This window comes from Buteo buteo, chromosome 13 (genome assembly GCF_964188355.1).
Source record: "Buteo buteo chromosome 13, bButBut1.hap1.1, whole genome shotgun sequence".
Classification (NCBI taxonomy): Eukaryota; Metazoa; Chordata; class Aves; order Accipitriformes; family Accipitridae; genus Buteo; species Buteo buteo.
In genome coordinates this window covers 17235270-17258271 of record NC_134183.1, presented here as the reverse complement: position 1 = coordinate 17258271, position 23002 = coordinate 17235270, and the positions used below count along the sequence as shown (strand labels likewise).

At 47.2% G+C, this 23002-nt stretch overlaps 1 protein-coding gene across 1 annotated transcript in view; it reads right to left on the bottom strand.

Moving 5' to 3' along the window:
* The window catches only part of CD7 (CD7 molecule), a 215884-nt gene that overhangs the window by 71941 nt on the left and 120941 nt on the right, over positions 1-23002 (bottom strand). The gene's annotated exons all lie outside the window — the stretch shown is intronic.

The window sequence follows — 23002 nt, the reverse complement described above, 5'->3', positions numbered from 1 at the left end:
TCATCTCTGCCTATTTAGGGAAATCTCAGAACACATTTCAGACCAGGACTAACAACATTGTTATAGCATCTAGAGTCGCTGTTGAGATAACTTCAAGTTACCCAAGAGAAAGAGTTGCTTACCTGTGATTCAATCTATATTCACATAGAAACTTAGAGAGATTAAGTGCCATCAGCTTCAGATGCCAGCTGCTTTGAGTAGGTAGATAAGATCCAATATAAACAGTGACACACAAATCCCCTGCCTGCCAGCACAGTACACCCCCCAGGAGATGGACGTGCAGGAGGCAGCGACAGCCTTGCTCTTCCCCTACAGCCTTCGTATCCCCCAGTGTTAAAACCTGCTCTGTCCCTCCAGCCAGCTCCTGCTGGCCCTTGTTCCTACCACTGCCACATGTGCATTTCTATTGCGGAGGTACTACCAAGCTTGATGCGCAGCAGCCATTGCAAAGCATTACAAAACTATAAAAATAAAGTACGTCCTCAAAAAACTAGACGAGTAATTTCAATCCCTCCTTACAACCCTTTGCTAGTCAAAGTCAACAGAGTCCTGGCCCACAGCACAACATCCCAAGGGCAGTTGTAACACAAACAGCCCCATGGGGTCTTTTGCATTCTTCCACATACGTGTTTGCCCAGATGAATAAGAAGGAGGTACCACAGCCTAATCCCCAGGATGGCTGCTTGATGGTTTGAGGCTGGCACCAGGGTGTCTTTGCATCTTGACGCTCACAGGCATTAAGAGGAGCAGCCTGAGTTATATTTGTTGCGGTTGCTGACAACCAACACACCGTTGCATAGAAATGGGGACTATCTTAGTGCTTTCAGTCTGCTGCTTCAAATTCACTGCCTTCCAAAGTGAAACTGGCTATAACATGCTAGCAAGACTTTTTAAAACAGAGGCAGATCTATCAACAGGGAAAAAAAATAAAAGAAAAAAAATAAAATCAGTGTAAATCCTGACCTTGGAAGAGGTGGCAGTGATGAATAAAGAATTTGATTGAGCCACAGGCCTGACCAAAAGGTCCACTAAGATAAAGGATGATTTTCCCTGCACTTTGAACCATTTGCAATAGCAAACTGAGACTTCTAGCAAGCCTTTCTGCCTGTTCTATCCTCTGCTTCTACCCTTTGAATTAAAATCTTAAGACTGTTTAATAACAGAATAGGAAAAAACCACCATGGCTTTCGAGTTGGGGGGGTGTTTTTTGATTGTTTTGTGGGGTTTAGGGGTGTGATTTTCTTTTTTAAGATTATTTTCTCACACAGATAGCAGTTTAGGAAATTAGTATAGCACAATACAATAGACACAGGGAGACAGAAGCTAGACAAGAACAAGGGTTGAACAAGCTGTGGGAAAATATCAATGTGGATATTTGTTTAAACACTGCCAAAAAAACTTTTCCTCCTGCCAAAAATTTTGTCTCCCCTTTCCTTGTTTGGTCTGAAGTTTCCCACAGTTGTGTTGAGGCTGCTGGAGAGCAGACACCCGCATTTCCATCACTGTACAAGCAGGGCTGGATGAGGCCACTGGTTCTTGTCCCCACCAGCTCCATGCCAGCAGTGGCAGAGGGGTGGCTGTTCACAAACACCATCCTCATCAGCTTCTGCCCTGTGCCTCAGCTGCAGTTATGTGGGACTCACAGGATGAGACCTGCTTTGACACAAGATCATCACCAAAAAGACTGGGAGGATCAGCTGTCCAGGGTAGCAAGCCTAAAGGAACATCCAAATCCCCCCCTCCAGCCCTTGGATGGTGATCAAGGAGCAGCATTAATTTGTGCATCTCATGCCAGCAAGAAGCAGCTCCATCATTTTGCTCTATCCACCCAGCAGGATGGAAATCAGAAATCATCCTGGAAAACTGGCAGGTGAAACAACTCACAGCTCCCCATCTTCCTCGAAAGCCATGGGATGCCTCACAGCTGCTGCCTCTCATACTTTAGAAGAAACAGCTAATGGAAGCATTGAGATGGCAGGCAGGTTTACACTGGAAGCAATGAGAAAATTAGAGCTGACCAACCAAGTACCACTGCTGGGCGTGTGCTGATAACAGAAAAGCCTTAAAGAAAAAACACTCCACTCCCTACTACACTCTACCACCCCGATGGATTAAGGTTTCCCAGCCTAGGAAGGGAATTACTCAGCCAAACACACCAAGATTCACAGAGCCAGAGATGAGCTCCAGATGAGGAGAGCTTTTCAAGCTCTATGTTTTGGAGATATGAGAATGGCTGCGATTGCTCCTTTCTCCATGGAAGTTACACCCAGGGAGAGCTCTAGGTCTGGGTACTGCCAACTGCCTTGGGCTGGTAAGTGATGCATGAGGGGATACAGGACAGAGGCTACAAACCACACAGCACCCAGAGACCTGCTCTCATTTGCAGCCACGTGGTTCTTCAGAGCAAAAATTAGGCACTGGTCTAAAACCTGTGCCTGATCTGCAATAGGAAGAGACAGCATCTTCTCTGAAAGTTACTGTCAAGTTTTAACCCCAGCCAGCAACTAAGCACCATGCAGCCGCTCACTCACTCCCCCCCCCCAGTGGGATAGGGGAGAAAATTGGGAAAAGAAGTAAAACTCCTGGGTTGAGATAAGAATGGTTTAATAGAACAGAAAAGAAGAAACTAATAATGATAACACTAATAAAATGACAACAGCGATAATAAAAGGATTGGAATGTACAAATGATGCGCAGTGCAATTGCTCACCACCTGCCAATCGACACCCAGCCAGTCCCCGAGCGGCGATTCCCCCCGCTGCCACTCCCCCCAGTTTATACACTAGATGTGACGTCCCATGGTATGGAATACACTGTTGGCCAGTTTGGGTCAGGTGCCCTGGCTGTGTTCTGTGCCAACTTCTTGTGCCCCTCCAGCCTTCTTGCTGGCTGGGAATGAGAAGCTGAAAAATCCTTGACTTTAGACTAAACACTACTTAGCAACAACTGAAAACATCAGTGTTATCAACATTCTTCACATAGTGAACTCAAAACACAGCACCATACCAGCTACTAGGAAGACAGTTAACCCTATCCCAGCTGAAACCAGGACAGTTACTCATGGACTGAAGCATTATAGCGCAGCTTCTGTCTGTGGAGATAAGGATTTCACAGCCCCTGAGCAAACTCCTGCTCAGGTTAAGCCCAGCACTGACCCACGGAGGCTGCAGGCAAGCCAGGAATCGGCGCTTGACACACACCTACAAGGAGCTGGCAGAGGCCAGGGGATGCTGCACAGTCTCTGACCAAGATAAAGCCCACTCACTCAGGGGACATCAATGCCATCTCCCCCGAGGAGGTTTTTTAGAGGGACTACTACAGTGCAAACACCACGCCACACAACTGCTTTTGTAAATACATCAACCTCAGTCCTGAGTATGGCTCAGACTTGGTCCCTACAACCTCCTCTGAGCAGCTGCTCTGGCAGGCAGGAATGCCCCAGGGACCCCTAAACTGTCACCTACCCTCACATTTACGAACTAACACAGTCTTTCAGTTTAAGCAGCTTTTTCCTTACCTCACTTTCACCTCCCTGTGTCATGCATAGGCAGCTCCCAGCCCTCCTCCCTGTCTCTGCTCTACTAGGTGGAATAAGCCCAGCAAAGCTCCCCTAATCCCCTCTGAGGAGACAGCCACACTTCACCCTTCCTGCACCTGCGCAAATTCCAGATTCTCGCTCTAAATAAAGTCAGCTCTTATTCCCTAAAACATCGAAGATCCAGCTGTAGCCTGCAGCTAAATCCCCAGCATAATATTCAAAATCTTTATCTTCTCAAAATGAGACATCCCCTCTTCAAGGGCTCACCCTCACAAGAGGCAGAACAGGAAACACCTCCAGGTCCTTCACCCTGAGAAGGTGTCAGGGAGAGACAGTTCAGACTTCAGAGATTTCCATTTCCTATCCCAATTCTGCAATCGGGAGAGATGAGAGCTGGCTTTGCAGTAATCTTCCTCTCCTGTCTGTACATCTAAATGAACTATGAAATTGGAAAGCAGGGAGTCCAAGCATCCTCACCCAAGCCTGGCTCCTGAGCCAGCCCTGCATCCACCTTAGGAGCAGGAACATCTGCCCCGCACCATGCTGGACTTCTCCCCAGAAAATGCAAACTGCTTCAACCTCAGAGTGCAAACACAGGCTCAGAGCTGCTGCCAGAAGGAGATAAAAGTCTTTGCTGTCCAATGCAGCTGCAGTTTTCAAAACATAAACACAAAGCAGAAACAGGAGGTACGTTTGGATGAGCCGAGCAACCCAGAGAGCTTAAAACTTCTGTCAGACAACAATTCTTCAAAAATTGCTGCTCTGATCAATGGCAGGGTCCAACAGGTGTTAATGCCCTAAAACTAGAAATACAGGGGGAAAATATTTTTAATCCCATTTTCTTACTTCTTTCTCTGCTGGTAGGAGCCAGAAGAGCGCAAACTTTTGTAATCTCTCCACATTCCCTCGGATGCAGCTCAGTGCTGAGATGCGTTCCCTATAAGAGCCAGCCAAAACCTCACTTGATCACTGTCTCATCTGTGCTTCAAAGAGGAAGGCAACTGGACGGCACACAGCCAGACGGAACGCAGCCTGATGCAGAGGAGCAGGCAGAGAGCCCATTCAAGTGCCATCACAAAAATCATCCCGACAGATACACAGAGCAGACCAGAGACCTGGACTTGGACAGGAGAATCTGGATTTGGGGAGCTGGTCCCAGAAGTGAGGCCCTCACAGCTTTCTGCTTCACTGCAACACACAATGCCTTGAGGAATTGAATGCAGCTGTTGTGGTTTAACCCCAGTCAGCAACTAAATACCACGCAGCTGCTCACTCACCCCCCCCACCCAGTGGGATGGGGGAGAGAATCAGGGGAGGGGAAAAAAAAAAAAAGTAAAACTCGTGGGTTGAGATAAGAACAGTTTAGTAGAACAGAAAGGAAGAAACTAATAATGATAATAACAACAATAATAAAATGACAACAATAATAAAAGGATTGGAATATACAAAACAAGTGATGCACAATGCAATGGCTCACCACCTGCTAACCGGTGCCCAATTAGTTCCCGAGCCCCCACGCCCCAGGCCAACTCCCCCCAGTTTATATACTGGACATGACATCACATGGTATAGAATACTGCTTTTGCCAGTTTGGGTCAGGTGTCCTGGCCGTGTCCCCTCCCAACTTCTTGTGCCCCTCCAGCCTTCTTGCTGGCTGGGCATCAGAAGCTGAAAAATCCTTGGCTTAGTATAAACACTACTTAGTAACAACTGAAAACATCAGCGTGTTATCAACGTTTTTCTCATATTGAACCCAAAACATAACACTGTACCAGCTACTATAAAGAAAATTAACTCTATCCCAGCTGAAACCAGGACAGCCACACACACTGATAATTGGCTATGAGAATTGGAAAAGAGAGAATTCCTCATGGGAAAAGGGAGCATGCCTGCAGATCTGAATTCAAGACCAGGGGACTGGATTGCTGTCGCTGCTGCCGTAGAAAGGCTCTGACCACAGGCTACAGCTAATTTAATCCCATCTCACGGTCCTCTGGTAGACCCGGCTGCAGTATATTCAAATGTACCAGTTGCCCCCCTCCCCATCCCACCCTGCCAGGCTGCTTCCAGAGAGCACACAGAGCTCAGGCGTTTGGGGGCTTTGCCCAGCAGGACTGAGATACACAACCCAGTCCTCAAAATACAAGGAGGTGCAGAAGAGCTGTGCTCCTTGCATGGAGGTGGCTCCTTTTGGTCACGAGCTGCCCTGGACAATGATTTCCTCCTACGAAGGTCCGACCAGGGATCCAACCGCAGTGCTGCTGCCCCCAGGTACGAGGATGAGGGGAGCCACGCGAAAGGCATCCCACCCAAATTCCTCCAGTTTCAGAGTTCACTGCTCCATTCCCTTACTCCAGCAACAGGTGATATCTGCAGCCACAACCTCCACATCCATTAAACCAGTTTCCGTCAAGTGCAAGACAGACATTACCATAGGTTACTAATGTGGGGTCTCCGCAACACTGTCTGATCAGCTTCCAGACAGAAAAGCTGCCCTGTACATTGACCTACTCCCAGATGTGCCATCCCAGATATTTTACCTCCCACCACCAGAACAGGCAGCTCATAGCTCCAGCATTTCAAATACAATCAATTAGTCAGGCTCCAGGCATAGGGGAAAGAGGAAAGCAATATTTGATAGCATTTGTATTTGGCTCTATACACATAAAAATACGATTAAGACTATTAAATAAACCAATTTATCCTTATAGCAGTCCCCTGGTTAGAGCTAATGCTGAGGAAACCACTAGACTCACCAATACAGTTCACGCTGGGAAGCACGAGGCAGAAGCTGGTGCTGAGTGAAATCAAAGCATCACTACGCTGCACAGGTTAAAAGGAAGAACACAAATTTTCTTGTAGATACTGATTTTCTTTAGATTAGGGAAATGCTTACACACATTAATCAGTTAAAACTGAGCAGAAGAGAGAGTAGATAACCAAGACATTTTCTTCCTGGTTTTAATTCCTTTTTGGGGCTAAGTGATGATTTTCCTCATAAAAGTTAAGACATTCGAAATTGCTTTTTACCCCAAACTAAAATGGAAAGCTAGACTGCTGAGATCTCATGAACTGAAAAATGAGACATTAAGGAGTCCTGGATGAGAAAGTTTGAAATTGAAAGTTTCTTTTCAATAGAAACACAATATTTTGCTAAATCCAAACACCCTTTAGCTTCAGATGAAGCAATAGGAAGAACAGCTTGTCTCACTGAATCTTTACCATGCAAAGTATCAGTGGAACCACATTTTTCAACTAAAAAAGCCTCTTTACTCTGACATTTCTCATCTGTTTTGTTAAGGGGATTTGGAAAAGGCTGAGATTTTGGAGGAGGTATATGAATTGATGATTAATTTGGCAGGAGGGCTGCGAGCTGTGAATCTCAGAGCTGGAAAGCAGCATTTGAACAGGGTAATTGTGTCATCTTTCCATCAGCCGTAGGTAGGGGTGTGGCAAGACAACAAGTATGAGACATGTGGGGACTGCTCTGCTTAAGGAATTTAAGTGTAACTACAGGAAGGATTTCAGACTAAGAGGTAACATTGATAGCATGGTTGGTAGCTGTGAGTTGGTAAGTCAGTACCAGTGGGACAGACACTTCTCTTTCCGAATTCAAAGTCTTATTAGCTACAATTTTGGCTCATTAACTTTTGCCATTTTTTTAGCCAACTTTGCTGGAAAGGAGAGAGGAAAAAAAAAGAGAGATACCCACATACAGGCTGCTGCAAGACAAACAGAAGAGAAGTTCTACCACATGCTGACAGCCAAGCACCCATATGTTCCCCTCATGGACAGTACATTACTTCATACCTATAAATAATGCAACATAGCTGTCTGCAAAGAATTAGCCCATGGTTATTCGGTGCACACACATCTGAGACCTGGGCTCATCAACCTGAACAGCAGGAGAAGGTTATGAGAGAAGTCGGCACAGCCCAGCCACTGCCACGATGTAGCCAAAGGAGAGGTGGCAGGAGGATTTGGGCAGATTACTCTTCCTGCAGCTGGGAGCTTGGGCTGATAATGGTGAGCATCAGAGGAGCAAGACTGAACTGTGGGTCAAAAGGGCAGGCCATCTCCTCATTTACGATGCACAAGCTGTTATTGCCAAAGTGTCACATTGTTCAGCTTGTCTATTTTTTCCCCATTGGAAGCCTGCCCATCACAGCAGCACAGCGCAAGCTGCCAAGCAGGCCCAGGGCAGTTCAGGGACATGTCCACCCTGCTCCAGTCTGCCTCAAAGCTATTTCATCACTCCACAAAAACCACACATGTAACCAAATCCAACAGCTTCTCACCCCAGGTGGCTGCTCCCAGGGGATCCTTTCCTTTCAGTCTCATCACTCCTGTGGTTTCCTTCTCATTTCTTTACATAAAGCCCCCAGACCCCTCCTTGCTCAATGCTCTTTAGCCCCACAAAATCACTGTGATGCTACACAGACCACACGAGCCTGCCTGGGGACCAGAAGCAGAATAAGCACATCAGTGCAGACCTGTACCCAAATTAACTGCAAGTTTACTTGTTCCTTTGACAAAACTATTCACATGGGATGCTCTCATGGGAAAGCGGCACAAGTCTTTGGATGTCTCTTGTTCCAGCCTCATCTGGCTGGGAAGGAACGGAGAGTATTAGCTCTAGTTTAGGAGGGCATGGTTTTTCATCAAGCTCTTTCACCAACTCTACTTAGTAATGAACTGCAGCTGAGTGAGCTCTAGTGTTTGGTATCATGGACCTGCAGCAAAGAAGAGTGAGCACCAGTAACTTAAATGCTGTCCATTTAGAGATTGTTGTGAAACAATGCAGCCATCCTCAGCAAGAGTCACAGAAGCCTTCCCCCTCTTGGCATCTCCCAGATACGGAGGAAGCTGAATCAGCAGGTTTGCTGTCAGATCAAGTGCATGAACAGCATGCCAGCTTTAAATCCCAATTCTCAGACACCCCTGACAAAACCAACATCACCTGCATTTTGATCTGCTTTATCACAGTCTGAGCCATGACAGCAAGAGATGGAGGGTTGCACTTTTACATGAGACATATAAAGAGAAAAGCCACAGGGTCAACTTTTCTTACCCTAGGAAGAACAGAATGAGAAAATAGTGATGAGCAGAAATTACAAACGCAGAAAATCCAAGGCAGAAGGATGAGTCAAAAAGGAAAGGGCTGAAGTGCTTTAGCATTCAGGAGACTGCACATGCCACAGGGTAATCACCTGGAAACAGGTAGGGACTGTGCAAGGAAAAAAAAAGATTGCTGCTTTGTGCAAAACCAAGACCCTGAGAGGAAACAAAGGGCTCCCCTGCAGAGAGACAAAGAAAGTATTTCCCAGTACAGGGACTTGCTGAAGGGCCAGACTGGAGCTGGCAACAGACACCTACCTCCCACCCAGCTGGGTGCTGCTAAACAAAAGAGAAGGGGCAGGTCTGCCACCCTGGTGGGGCACTGGATGCTCTTGGGTCTGAGCAAACATGAAGACCCTTCCTCTGCCGCAGCTCAGACTCTGCTTCTGAGGGTTCGGAAGGATCTGAGCCCATTTAATTTCATTCCTCTCCACTCCAGGTGCCCTCCTACACCCAAGAGCTGCCTCCCTGCCCCTTCATCACTAAATAGCCCAGGAATACATACACACAACAAGTACAGAGCAAACCAGCTTCTCTGAGGACATCCACACTTGTGGAAAAGCAGCTGCCAGGGAGGTATGGCAGGGCCCTCTCCCTTGCTTGCACATGGGGAGAAAGCAATGCAATGGTTCTTTTCACAGCCTGTGGTTTCCCATTCATCAGCCAACCCAGCAAGGACAACCCTTCAGTCAGAATAGATGTGTGACGGACAGGCAATCACAAGAGGGGTGGGGATGGGAAGGAAAGGAAAGCAACTCCTTTTACAGGAAGGCAGTTGAATACTTTGAGACAGCTCATAAAATCCAAAGGTTTTAGTCATTACAGTTTCAAACTTAAGCAAAGTGCAATGGGGGTAACAGTAGGATAAATAGTGAAAAATATTTGGGACTTAACCCTCTCTGGAACACAAGGAAGGTGTAGGAGAACATACAGGTCCCTCATACGTTCCTTACATTACAGTTTCTACTTACACACCTGCATCTCTGCAGCAGAAATGAAATAGGAGATCAGCTTTTACAACGTTACTGCCTGTACCCCATAAGTAGTTCAAGCATTAGACCTAGTTTTTATTATAAGGATAAGGCTCTTCTGTTACTTCTGCTACCCCCTTGCCCAACTGCTACTGGGTACAAACATGAAACACAGCAAGACCTTTCATTAGGAATAACAAAACTTAACAGCTTTTGCATGCTCGTGCTCCTCTTTTATGATTCCTGCTGCCTCTCAGCCCTCCTGGACCTACGAGGTTTCAGCAGGTCCTCAAGCCACAGCCACTTCCAAAGCTGGACTTACACAGCTAAAACTGGTGCTACTCCTCCATAGTTCAATCTTTTAATTACAACTGGAACAGATATATGCAGCCCACCTCTTATCACAGCTGACGGGTATTAGCTACTCACACTCACTGAGCTTAAACACAGCCAATTTGCCTTAACAGCCCCTGTGGGGATTTATTTTCCAGATTCATGTGTGCAAAATTTGCAGAAAATGCTTCTAAGAGAATGTGTAAAGACACAGAAACACTCAGATTCATGACAAGATTTATGATCACAGAAAGCAAACAAAGAGCCACGAAGCAGGCAGCCTGGAAGAGCAAGAGCCTGGGCACAACCAATCCTAGCAGGAAAGAATATAATCTGTATAGTAAAAAGATTATTATTATTTTTCTTCCTGTTCATTGTTCCTTTTCTTTCTAAAGCCCTCCCAGATAACACCAGGGGTCATGTATTAAGAGCTGCAGATATCGAAGAATGCTCTCTGACACATTTAACAGCTCCTTTATCCCCTCTGAAAGGACCTCAGCAGTCCAGACTTGATATTTTCAAATGAATTTTTAAAAGCAGCATTCCCAGCCCAAGTATTCTTAAGTCAGTGTAATGCACTACATGTCCTAAAACATAGATTTCTTTTTATACAGTGAGTTAAAGGCCAGACAATCAATGAAGTAAAATAAATACACCAGACTATGACCTCCCCTCCTGTATGAACTTATTTCAAGGGTGCCAGGTTTAGAACTGTATTCACCCAAAAGCTATAAAGAAGCCCAGGGATTAAATAGCTTCAGCATTAGCTGTGGCATGTTACTTCTTGCTTAAAGCTCTCTGCGTAGTGGATGACTAGAAAGCGGTTAATGAGATCCCAGTTTTCCAAAAGGGTTTCAGTGACAAGCTGAGGGACTACAGAGCAGTAAGCATGATGAATTAGGAGAAACTGGAATAAAGAAGAGAGTGAATAAGCATACTGGTGAAAAGGCAGCACGGGTTTTCGTGAGAGAAACTCTGCCTCAGGAACAGATTGGAGCTCTCTGAAGGAGCTCATGAGGGTGTAGTAAGGGGAAATATAATTACTGCAGTTTGCTTGGCTTATCAGAAGCATTCAGCAAGGCCCTTCAACAACTAATCTTCCATGAGACAAGAGCAAAGGTCATCATACAAATAAATAATTGGTTAAAAGATAAGAAACAATGTGTGGGAGTAAATGGTCAATTTTCAGAGTGGGCAGAGTCGCTTGTGGTGTCCAGCTATCCAGTGCCTTCACAAAGGAGCTGGAAAAAAGGAGTGAAGAGAAAAAATGACAAAGTTTGCTGCTGATGTAAACTGATTTTGGAGAGTAAAGTCCGACTGAAAAATTAAAGTTGTTTGCTTCTTGATCCCAATAATATCTCAGACGCACAGCTAGGTCTGCATGCATGACAAGGTTCCAGCAGCAAATGCTCCTCTACACTTACAAAGACCGTGACAGCCCTTTGTAATGTAATTAATTTGAGGCAATTAAAGCAGTCAAGTCAAGTGGGTCCCTGCACTGTGTGCCCTGGGCATGGCTGTGGTGCTGCAGAGGTACAGCCATGGCTGAGCCAGCTGCAAGGAGTTTGAAAGGGAAATGCTTGATCATGCTGGCAAGAGCTGCCACCTGGCACAGGCAGCAAAGGCAAAAAGATGCCTCTCCCTTCTGATCAAGTGCAATGCTGTCAGCTCCCATTGATTTCTGTGCACAGCTGAGAAATAAGGAGCCCTTGCTATGCTGTGAGGAGAAGGCAGAGCCAGATGTTGCAGTGGCATGGAGTCCTGGATCAACACTTGGGTAATGTCCCAAGGGCACTGGGATGCAGACAGGGTCAGCACAGGTCACTGAGAGCCTCTTTGCAAAAAATTGTGGGATACCTAATTGCAGTGAGTCATGCACTACTAACGCAGGCTGGCAAAAGTAGCTTAAAGTCACTAAGATCCTTGAACATTTTGCTTGCAGTTAACATTTGAGGGGTTTAAAGGCTCACAGCAATGATGGGCTGTGCAACAACCACTCATCCCATGCAGCTGGTGCCCAATATAACTCACCCATGTTAGATGACTTGCAAGTGGTAACTGCTTAAAAGCATCCTGCCAGCCCCAGCCCCATGAGCCTGTCTGTATTCCTGACCTTCAACTTTCTAGCCTGGAGAATCTTTTTATTCAAAATAGCTTGCTAAAGACATGCAAACAGTGCTGGTCAATGTGGGAAGAGCTAGGCTGTGGGTTAACAAGAAGTCATGAGGATTTGGGTAGTGGGGATGGGAAAGGTGCTGATGTGCTCCCCTCTGGTAGGTGCCCAGGCAGGCACCACTGACCAACCTGCAGCGCACAGAGCCCAGAAGGTGCGTGGGAAACTCGTCTGCAGCTCTGAGCATACACATCAGAGGCAATCTTCTCTCCCCATTCACAGATGGAGCAGCCTTCACAGAGAAATAAGAGTGGCTTTGAGCACAGCTATGATGTGTAAGCATGTGAAATGAAGCACTTCATTTCCCTGCAAATCTCTTCATTTGTACAACCCAGGGATGCAACAGAGTGAGGCAGGTTCCAAAACAGGAGGATGAAACAGGAGGCAGTGCAGGTGCAGCTGTAACAGCCACCCACAGCGACAAGAGCTCAATCCTGTGGCCAAAAACTACATCCCATATCACCCTGATGGGAATTGAGAAGTGATGTGCTCAGGGTCTGGAGACACAGAAGAAGAACACTTCAACCTACTACTGATTTCTGCACTGAGTGGGGTTTTTTATGTTTTGGGGTTTTTTTTCACTGATGCAGGTGTTGTATATTTTGGCATTTACAGTCTAGAAAGCAAGGGATGTGCAAGGGATGCTGCTTCCTTTGGCTCCCCAAGAAAACAGCTATGGCTTTGACACCACTTCCAAAACCTGAAAAACCCTTCAGCAGCATGCAGTATCAAAAGGCCACAACACACTTCAAAGGCAGTTCCCCAGCCCACTGTGAACAGTTTGTTTCAAATATAAAGATTTTACAAGACCTCCAAATGTGCAGCAATGGTACAATAAAAATGTTCTGAAGCCACTAGGGCATTTTATGCTGCAGCTTCACAGTGACTTTTATGCAGTGGCTTCATGGGGGATTTTTCATGGCTGCTGCCATAAGCTTTTCTGTGATACGGCACAGCTGGGCTCAGCTACTGCTGGGAAATCAGCAGAGATGAAATAAAATATTTGCAGAGAGGCCGATCTGGAAAAGATGCTGTGCCCACATGCAGAGTTTATGTGAGGTGAGAGTAGTTTTGAAGAGTACTGAGTACTCCAGGAATAAGAGGAAAATTATCTAATCGTGGCGGAGGGCGCCGTCAGAGCGGCTCAGCGCGGCCAAGTGCAGGCAGGGAGGCAGGGGTGGGGAGCAGCGCACCTGGGGCAGAACAAGCATTTCCCTTGGTGTGGCCAGCAGCCTCAGCCACCACAGTGATGCAAACACATGATAAATTGAGTTACACTGGACCAGTCAGCCTGAGAAGGGCAGAAAGGCATTGCTTGGGCTGCAAATGGGCAGTTTAACCTTCCCATCTGTGTGGATTGTCCAGCTCATAGTTCACAAATGAGTTTCACCATGTCTAGTGCACACGGGCGACTCATGGGGGGTTACAAAAGCGACCCAGCCTTGGGTTGCCTTGAGGCCCTGTCTCTCTGCAGAGACGACTCACGGGGACCGCTTAGCCCTGGATTGTCCGATAAATGCTAAACTAACCAGGGCGGTGGCTGTGCCATTCAAAGAACCAAAACCTGAACTGAGCCTTGAAATCCCTTAACAAATAGTATGCCCTGAGTCTCAATCCAACCACTATTCAGTTGCCTGAGGAAGCAAGGTAAAAAAAAAAAAAACAAACCTGGAGGCTTTCAGCTTCAGTTTCAAATGACAACCTTGTGTATTCAAACAATCACAAACCAACAAAGGAAAGATAAGGGGAAACTCCACTCAGATACATAATCCATTTAGGCATATATCATAATCCACTCAGACATAGTCATACACACCATTCCACAAGTCAGGGGATAAAAACTCTAAGATTCAGGTTAGAAAGGGGGGATTCACTTCTCCAACTATACAGTTGGCTTGTGAAGGAAACCATTTCCCCCCCTTGATTGGGATGCCAGTCGAGATAACTTCCCTGGGATTGAAAGCCCTTACCTGGAGGGGTAAGTGAATATTGTTTATGCTTTAAGTTTGTAAATGCGTGCGTGCTTGTGGTTGTAATAATGTACTACTCTTGCCTTAAAATATTGCATTAGTACATTCCTCCATTGTATCTGTAAAACCTGCAATAGTGGCATGTTAAGTCTGTAAGTGAAGTTCAAATAAATCATTTGCTTGAACCTTGCAGTTAAGTCTGCGAGTGAAGTTCAAGTCGTTAGCTTGAACCTTGCAGTTAAGTCCTTTTCGGTCACATTACCACCGTGGGCTTCCCTGCACACCCCCTCTCAGACCACCCCCTCTCGCTCAGGATCAGTGCTGGGGTGCAGCCCTCAGCAACCCCAACCCCATCCTCAGTCCCCACCGTTTGCCGAGTGCAGCCCCTTCCCATTGAGTGGTATAGCACTGGGCTACTAGAAAGCCTCCATTAAGTAAAGTGTTACTTTGGACCAAATCAAGCCAGAGAAAAGTATTTTGAAACAATAAAATGTGTTCTCCAATTGTGAAACCAGGTGCCTGCTCAGTCTTTTTACTGCTTTAGACCAGGGAATTAAGCCCCTTTTTCTACATTAGAGCCGATTCCAGGAGAATTTCCCTCTGACATAAAATGCCAATGGCTGCATCATTCTCAGGTAGGGTTTCATGAAACATACGAGTAATCAACGGTGGAAAAGGACAGCAGGCAGAAGAGCGCTGAGGCCTGCGAGAAGGGAAACAAAAGAAGGGAAGAAACCAGTGTCTGAGAGGAACAAGTCCCTGCTCAGGGTCAAGTACCACATCCACTGCTCACTTGACCCAACATCCTCCAGCCAGTTCCTACATTAAAAAAGCCAATAGAGGAACAAACACCACACAGCCATCTCCCCTGTGCTCTGCAGGGTCCATCGCTGCTGCCCAGACCTTGTCCTGGTGACACAGAGGTCCCTACAGAGAGGGACTGTCTCACCGGCACAGGTGATGCATCTGCTACCTGCTCCTCATCACAGGAAACAACCCATGGAGGGCAAAATGCTTTATTTAAAAACTAGCACATGCTTTTGAGTCTTTTAACTAACACCTGTCATTTCTAGCAGTGCTTTTAGTTCAAAGTCTTTCTCTTCCAAGTACCCTGAACACAGTCATTCCCACCCACCTTGGCAGGGACCTCACAGCAGCACATAAAGCACAGGAGGTAAATGCACAAAGCTCATCATACCCGAGGACAGATGCTCCACTGCTGGATTTTTAGGAGAAGCAAGGGTTTATCTCACTCAAATTACCCAGTCAGCAGGTGACCCAGCCTGTCCTGCAGCCCTCTCTAACCACACGTTGGTACCCAGTGCCACCACCACCACCGTCACCGGATGGCAGGGCACATCTCCATCCACTGCGATGGCCCTGCACAACACAGACTGGACCACTGGGCCAAATCCCTTGTGCCAGGCAGCCGTTTCAGCTGAGGCTGCCTGTAGCCTGGGGCATCCACACTGTTACAACCCCATGCCGCAGCTGGGGATGGCTTATGGAGGGGAGCAGAGCCTCTGCCCCTGCTTGGTGACCCCCAAACTTCTGCTCTGCCACCGCACTGCTGGGAAGGGCTGGATGTTTCTAGTCAAGAGATGCCCTGAAAAGAGTCAAGGGAACACCAGAAAGATGGCAGGAGCCCCAGGTGGGGCTGAAACAGTATCACCAGGACTCCGGCTCAGAGTTTGGTGATGCTGCCACAAGGGGGAAAAAAAGGACTTTACTGTCTTCACAGCAATGTGAAGACAGGCACTAGAAGTCAGCACTGAGCTATCACCAGTGAGAATAGAAGTTGCCCATCAGAGTAAGCAAGAAAATTTATATTATGTGGGAGTACAATTTATTATAGAAAATCAGCTTTTTAAGGAGAATTTGAATTAGCATCTGCTGCTTCAGGGAGCTGACCCTTACCAGCACCAGCTGTCAGTGACTGTCTCTATCCCCAGGTCCTTCCAGCTCTACCCCCATGTGTGCAGGATGGTAAATGCCACCACAGAGTCCACGGTGGCATAAACTCTATGCAATGACATTTGCTGCTCTTTACATGCTGCCAGACAACCTTTCACGCTTCATCTTGTGTATCTTGTGAGAGTTTTTTGAAAGCTCCAGCAGAAATCTTTGCTGCCAGGCAGATGCAGCAAGAGCTGAGGCTGTGTGCTGACCTCCATGCTCAGAAAACACCTGGGATCAGCAACAGGAGCTTTGGCTGGAAATGGTGGGAGCCTGATTTTTTCCCTACAAGTCTTCTGGCCCCAAAACACTTTCCTAAATCCTCTAATTCCCAGCTATGAGGAACTAGGCTGAGAAATACAGAATAGCCTCCCAGGAGGGAACAGGGCAGCTGGAGAGGAGGAGAGCATGACTGAGGACATTGAACCAACCTGCAAAGCAGCAGTGTGGTCAGCACAGCCATGCAGACTAGAACGTGGAGGTGCTGCACAGGATATACCTAACAGCAAATGATGGCAAGGAAACTTTTGTCTCTAGTCTAGCATCAGGTTTTGGCCCATGGAAGGTGCTTCTCTCAGTTTGGCTGTACTGCCTACAGCTTTTCTGATGATAATTTGGAGGATTTCCAGGAGCACTCTACTGCAATGTTTTTGTTTGTTAATCTTGAGTGCCTTGCAATAAAGAGAATTCAGTAGCACGTGTCTGTGTCCTCCCTGCAGTCACTCTCAAAATATTGGCAAAAAGATGATCGGATTATAACTGATGCAAAGGATAATGTGAAATATTACCCAGGTCAAATCCTCTTCCATGCTGAAGAGGTTCTCCCAAAAGGCATTTGTAAGAGGGAAGCTCTTCTCGGCATTTGAAGGGAAGTGATAACCTCTTCTGCCTACCACAGCCTGCCTGCCTTCCCCCAAGTAATCAAACTTGCTGCAGCAGTTCCAGGAATTGAAAAGGAGGTAGGGAGGTCAAAGGATGAAGAAGCTCAAATGGCACAACTCTTGATGCAGCAGTAGAAAGAAATGAGGAAAACTTCTCCTCAGCAGGTCCTGGGTGCTTTGTCTTTTCCAGACATCTCAGATCCAGGTCACAAGTAGTTGTGTGAGAATTTCTAATGGTGACAGAAGACCCAAGAGTTTGGGCAGAAAAAAAAAAAAAGCAGAACAAATGAGTTATGAAGTTTGCACAGAAATGTAATCAGTTAGGGGGAAAGCCTCTGAAAACCCATGCTCCAGTGAGATATCATTGGTACTCTGATGAAAATCACAGTACATGGGTCAGGTCTAACTATTGTTACTATTGTGGTTTGCACATGTAAATACGCTGAGGGGAATACAGATTTGGCAAAGCAGACTTGAAAAGGCTAAATATATTGTAAATCAAGGTATTTAAGTTCTTGTTTGCATTTGTACCAAGGCCCTTTGGCATTAGACACTGCTCATAAATGAGCACATTAGAAACGCAAACAACCAAGATGTGTAGCTGCTGCTCTGCCTCCCTCTTGGCAGAAACCATTACACACAGATGTGCTATTTGGTTAAGCCCCAGTTTGATGCGGTAACACTGAACACCTTGACTTCTATGTTAGAAAAAGCACCTGTAAGAGTGTGTTAATGTCGTTTTCCGCATTTTATTTCAGACTGAAGTCACGCAGAGGGTGGTTCCTGAGGGAGCCGTTCCTGAGTGTACCTGAGCACAGCTCAGCTGTACATGCTGCAGTGCACTGCTGTCCCATCTTCCAGCCTCATTCAGACATCCAGCTGCTGTGCAGTAAGGATATCCTTTAATTTACCAAAATCAGGGACTAAACAGGGTTCAGGCCAGCTTCTTATCAGACTAACCAGCCCACACATGCAAGGTGAGTGTGTTGGTACAATAGAGAGCAATGAAATGCATACACACCAGCTGGGATACACCATCACGCTCATTTTCCAAGGAACATCGGGTCCCTGCATATGGGAAATAACAACTAAGCCAAACCACTTAATTTAGTCTGATGGACACAACAAGGCCATCTAGCTCCAGGTGTAGAAAGATCACCAGCTTCTGCCTGCCAGCAGCAGGAGCTGCACAGTCATAGCTGCTGTACAAACAGCTCCAGCAACAGACTGACCCAGCCAGGGCTTCCCTGACTGTAACCTGAGGGTGATCTAAGTTGTTTGCAAAGAAAGCCAAGTCTGGAATGAGCACTGACAGTCTGTGATGAATCCAGCCTCAGCCTAGCCCATCGCAAATGCTCAAGAAAGTTTAATGAAGTACTTGGTCATTCAATGCCAGCAACCCTGGAGCAGGAGGGAGAACGAACCTATGTGAGGTGGCCAGCTCATCACATCCCACTAGGGCAAGCCACACAGGAGGATGGATGGATGAATGAAGGTGCAGACATAGTGACCATTTTTTGAATTGCAAAATTATTTAGAATGCGGATGGGGATTTCCTGGAGGGCAGGAAGAGAAGGAATTAAGGAGGCTGTAACTCCCCCTTATCATCCACCATCAAGGTGGTCTGGGTCATACCTGGTAGTTGAGGCTCCCCTCCCACCTTTGCAGAGCCTTGCTTTTGAGCTGTGACACTGTCATCTCTATTTAACAGCTCTGCAATATGCCTTGCACGTTAGACAAGGGACAAATTCTGCCTGCCTGGTGGGTCAGCCAGCGGTGTACTGACATCCTACCAGAGGACTGGGACGGGAGGCAGGATTTGGATGCTCAGCAGGTTTTGTATGCATCAGACCTCCTCCTGGAGAACAGCCTGCACCTCAGTGCACAGGAAAAGGGATCAAGCAGGAGGCTCCATGCAGGAGGCAGTGATGCTCTCTCCCTTGGAAGCTCCCCTGATCCTGAGCGGCCATGGAGGACTCCCAGCTCCATTCCCCCTGAAGGATCAGCAGTGCCTATGCTAGCCCCAAACAGATGAATCCTTCAGCGTGGAGAAATTGTCCCCATTCATATGTCAAACACCAGATGTTAAATCTGACTGTCTAGTACCTTGGGTCCCTGGCACAGCTGTGGGAGCACTCACAGCCCCAAGGCAGGCGCCAGGATGCCTCGCAGAATCTCAGACTGGTCTGTAAATGTCGAGGGCTGCCAAAACGAAGGCCAAGTGATCCCACTCATGCATGTCACACAGGAAAACGAATGCCATGCCGTCTGCCGTCCAGAGCTCGGGGTTGGAGTGAGATCAGCTGTGGAGATGGAGTAACATCTCCTCCTAATATGGTTTGTCTGTAAAGTATATACGACCTAAGAGCAGCCCAAAGTCTCCTTAGTGGGATGGTACAACCAGGGCAGAGGAGAGCAACCGGGGGAAAAAATCCCTGAGCTGACTGTGTACCCTGCCCTCCCCAGGAGCGAGCCGTGGGCCCTCCACCCTCCCAGCTGTGCAGGGCCTTGGGGAGCACTGAAGCAGCTCAGCCTTGCTGCACTCTGCACTCCTGCCCCACCGTCACTGCACAAAGTGACCCCACTCACTCCAATTCACCTTATCCCTGGCAGGCATGAAATGTGTTCCCATCACAAGCACCTTCCTGGGAATGCAGGGATCTGAGCCTTGACATGAAAACCCGTGTTGGGGAAACCAGCCCCTGACCACATCAGTCTGGGAGAGCAGTGGTTGTTGGTCTCCCAACACCATATTAGCAAAGCTTTGGACCTCATAGGAGTCCAAAAATTGTAACTGTTTTGTAAGAACAGAGGTGATCTCTGTGATCTTGAAGAGGCCCCTGTAATAGCAAGCTGAAATTCAGGGAACAGAGGAGCAACAGCTCATTGGACACATAAGAGCAGTCCCAAGAGGAAAGCTGGGAGAAACTTTGGCCCCTTCTGCTCCTTCCATCCCTTCAGGACCAGCCTTCACAACGTTCCAGGGCTGGAGCTAGCACAGGTTTTACCTACAAATCCCAGGGAGTCAGAGCTTCATCCCTCTGCCTTTTCCCACCCAAACTCCAGGGCACCAGCAGGGAGCATCTGGATTGCTTCCCCTGCCCTGGACAGTGACACGGTTTGGGCCAGAAACACCAGACATAGTAACTAACGACCCAGGACAGCACCTCAGTCCCCTTTCAGCACCACTCCTCAAACTGTCCCTGCAATTTACCCCTGTGCAGGGGAAAAGCTGATAGCAACCCACAAATCCTCCTAGGTTGGCAGAGAGCTCAGCAAGGGATGACCCTCCATGAGCAGAGCAGCTATAAACCCAGTATCTGTGTAAGGGATCCTGGATGAGGGAATACAAACCGGTGATTTCAGCCCCCGGAGTCTCACTTTCACACAACGCAGCCAAGAGCAAAGCCATACTGACTCAGAAAGGACAACTGAAGTTTTATATTGAAAAAAACCAGGAAGAACGGAGACCAAAATGCCAAGAAAGCTCAGAGAAGTCTCCAAATGCGTTGGCCGAGTTTGGGTGGGTCTTTCACTGGTGGGGACAGATAGCAGGAAGAGTGAAAAAAGCAGTTGGGGACCAGCTGGGAATCTGGATATCACATTTGCATGTGTCCAAGACCATGAGTGCTGGAACAGAGGGATTTAAATGCAACTTTCCTAGGAACAATAGGTGACCCAGGGACCGCTATGTCCTTCACAGCACAACCACCTCATCAATGCTTTTCCTCAGGAGCTGCTGCCATTTGTGTGTGCTCGTGGCTGTCACTGTGGGCTGGGAGGACCCAGGCTCAGCATGATCCTGCAAATGCTTGGTCTCCTTTGGGCTGATCCCAAAGTCAGGGCAGCTTCTCATAAGCTAATCTGAATTTCTATGTGACCACGATAACATTTGCAGTGGAGAGAAGATATATGCTATATCATGACTACTTCTGGGTATTAAAGGGGGTCGTGCATGGAGGTAAGTAAACCAAGTCAGGTAAATGGGAGTCATGTCTTACCCTGAGCTTGCACGTGTTTCTAGACCTGACCCACATCAAGAACGCAGACACATTCATAAGATTCTTTTCTTTTATCAGTTTTGGCTGCATTTGTATGCGCTCTTCCCTACATGGAGGAAGCAGCACTTTATTACATTTTTAAAATGTGATACACAGACAAACTTATACTTCTAGCTCGGAGCAGAAGGGAGCCCATGGCTGCTGGCCAACCTGGTTTCAAAACTGCCCCAGCAAAAGTGGAACATGCCGAAGGGGCCCTGCACAGACCAGGGGAGGCAGCAGACAGTCAATAGGGTGCACAGCTGGCAGGGTGCACAGCTGGCAGGGTGCACAGCTCAGCTCAAGAGACACAAGAGATTTGACTGGTTCAGTTGAGGTTTGAGTAACCAAATACAATCAAATTCTCATAGCACTGGCATAAATCCTCATATCAAAGGGGAAAAGAAGTCTTTTTTGCCCTGTATTTAATAGAATAATAATGGTTACTACCTTTGCAGTAACTTCAGAAGGCCCCTATGCAGAACACAAGCCTTGTAGCAGTGGTGGTGTTTGAATGATTAGACAGATCTGTTTCATATCTCAGAGGACTCCTACCTTCATCCATTATTGACTGTACAGTTCCTAGTCCTATTACAAATCATGCAGGCTGGAACTCCCATCTATAGCTCTAATAGCATCTGACAAATGTGAAAAACCCTGAAACTAAGGGCACCAGGAGATGAGTGATCTCAATGATCTCTGGTTTACTGATGAGGACAATAAGGGGAACAGAAACAGCAAAACTACAACCATAAACAACCCTCTGAGCCAGGGCTGTGAACCTGGCACTGCCCACGCTGCTCTCGGAACACCCCTCCAGACACCTCCTCTAATGACTCCAGCAGGACACAGACTGTATGGGAGACCAGATTCCCCTAATGGCAGCCCCACAGGCACTGAGATTTCCTGATAAACAAATACGCTGGTATAACGTTTTTCAAAAGGTTTAAACACCAAAAAAAAAAAAGTACCAGGTTGAGATCAAAAGGTCCAGGAAACTGATGGATTGGCCAGAAACTATCCCCCATCCCATTCCCCCTTCCTTTCCCTGGCATGGGTCAATACCAACCCAACTAGCACCTTGGTGACAGAGGAGTGACAGGAGTGTGACAATTCCAGCATAGATGCCTGGAGAGAGACCTGCACACACCTACCAAATGCTGGAGATTGAAACACCATGGCCAAGCCATGCCCAGCAGAAGCACCCACATCCCCAGGCAGCATCACTGCATTTGCACAGGGCTTGTGCCAATGTGCCCTTTGAGTTGCATGCAGAGAGTAGCAAGGGGATTCAAGGACACCAGCGGGTTCTCCCTGCTCTGTGTGTGGAGACTGCCACATGAATGACCTTCTTGCTCCCTGTGGGCCACCCACAAATACAGCACTTTGCCAACAGCTTCACCATCAGTGCTCACCAAGGGACCGCTGGCACTCACTGGAGTCACGCAGTCAACGGGCACCTCCATCTCACCCAGAGAGCAGCAGGAGAAGCAGCTTCCAGAACACACTTTTCCAAAGATGTCTAGGGGCTAGCCACAAAATGCAGATTTAGAGCAATCTTTAGACCAAAATACATATATTTAAGGGTGCTTGGGTTGGGGTTTTAGAGCTCAGTCAGCCCTTGTTAGAGCTGCTAACATAAAATCTATCTTCATTGCAAAATTAAGCCTCCACATGAGGATTTGCTCCTAACCCGAGTCCTCACCACACTCAAAAGCAGATATATCAGGGGGGCCTTGCTTTGCACACCCACTGCCCTGTTACAGGTACAGCCACAACTGGTGCTCACTAATCTTTCCAGTTGCTATTACAGTCACTCCATGTGGCTCAAGCAAAACTGGGTTCACACAGCAGGATTAGATACAAGATGCATCTGAAAGCACCCAGATAGCAGAATGTAAAAGTTGAGAACAAAGAAGAAACTACGTAAGTATCCAGGGAAGGAGTTAGAGAAGGAAACAGCTCTTGGTTAATACCAGCGATGCAGGATGGATGAGCCGGGAAGCTGAGAAGCATCACCTA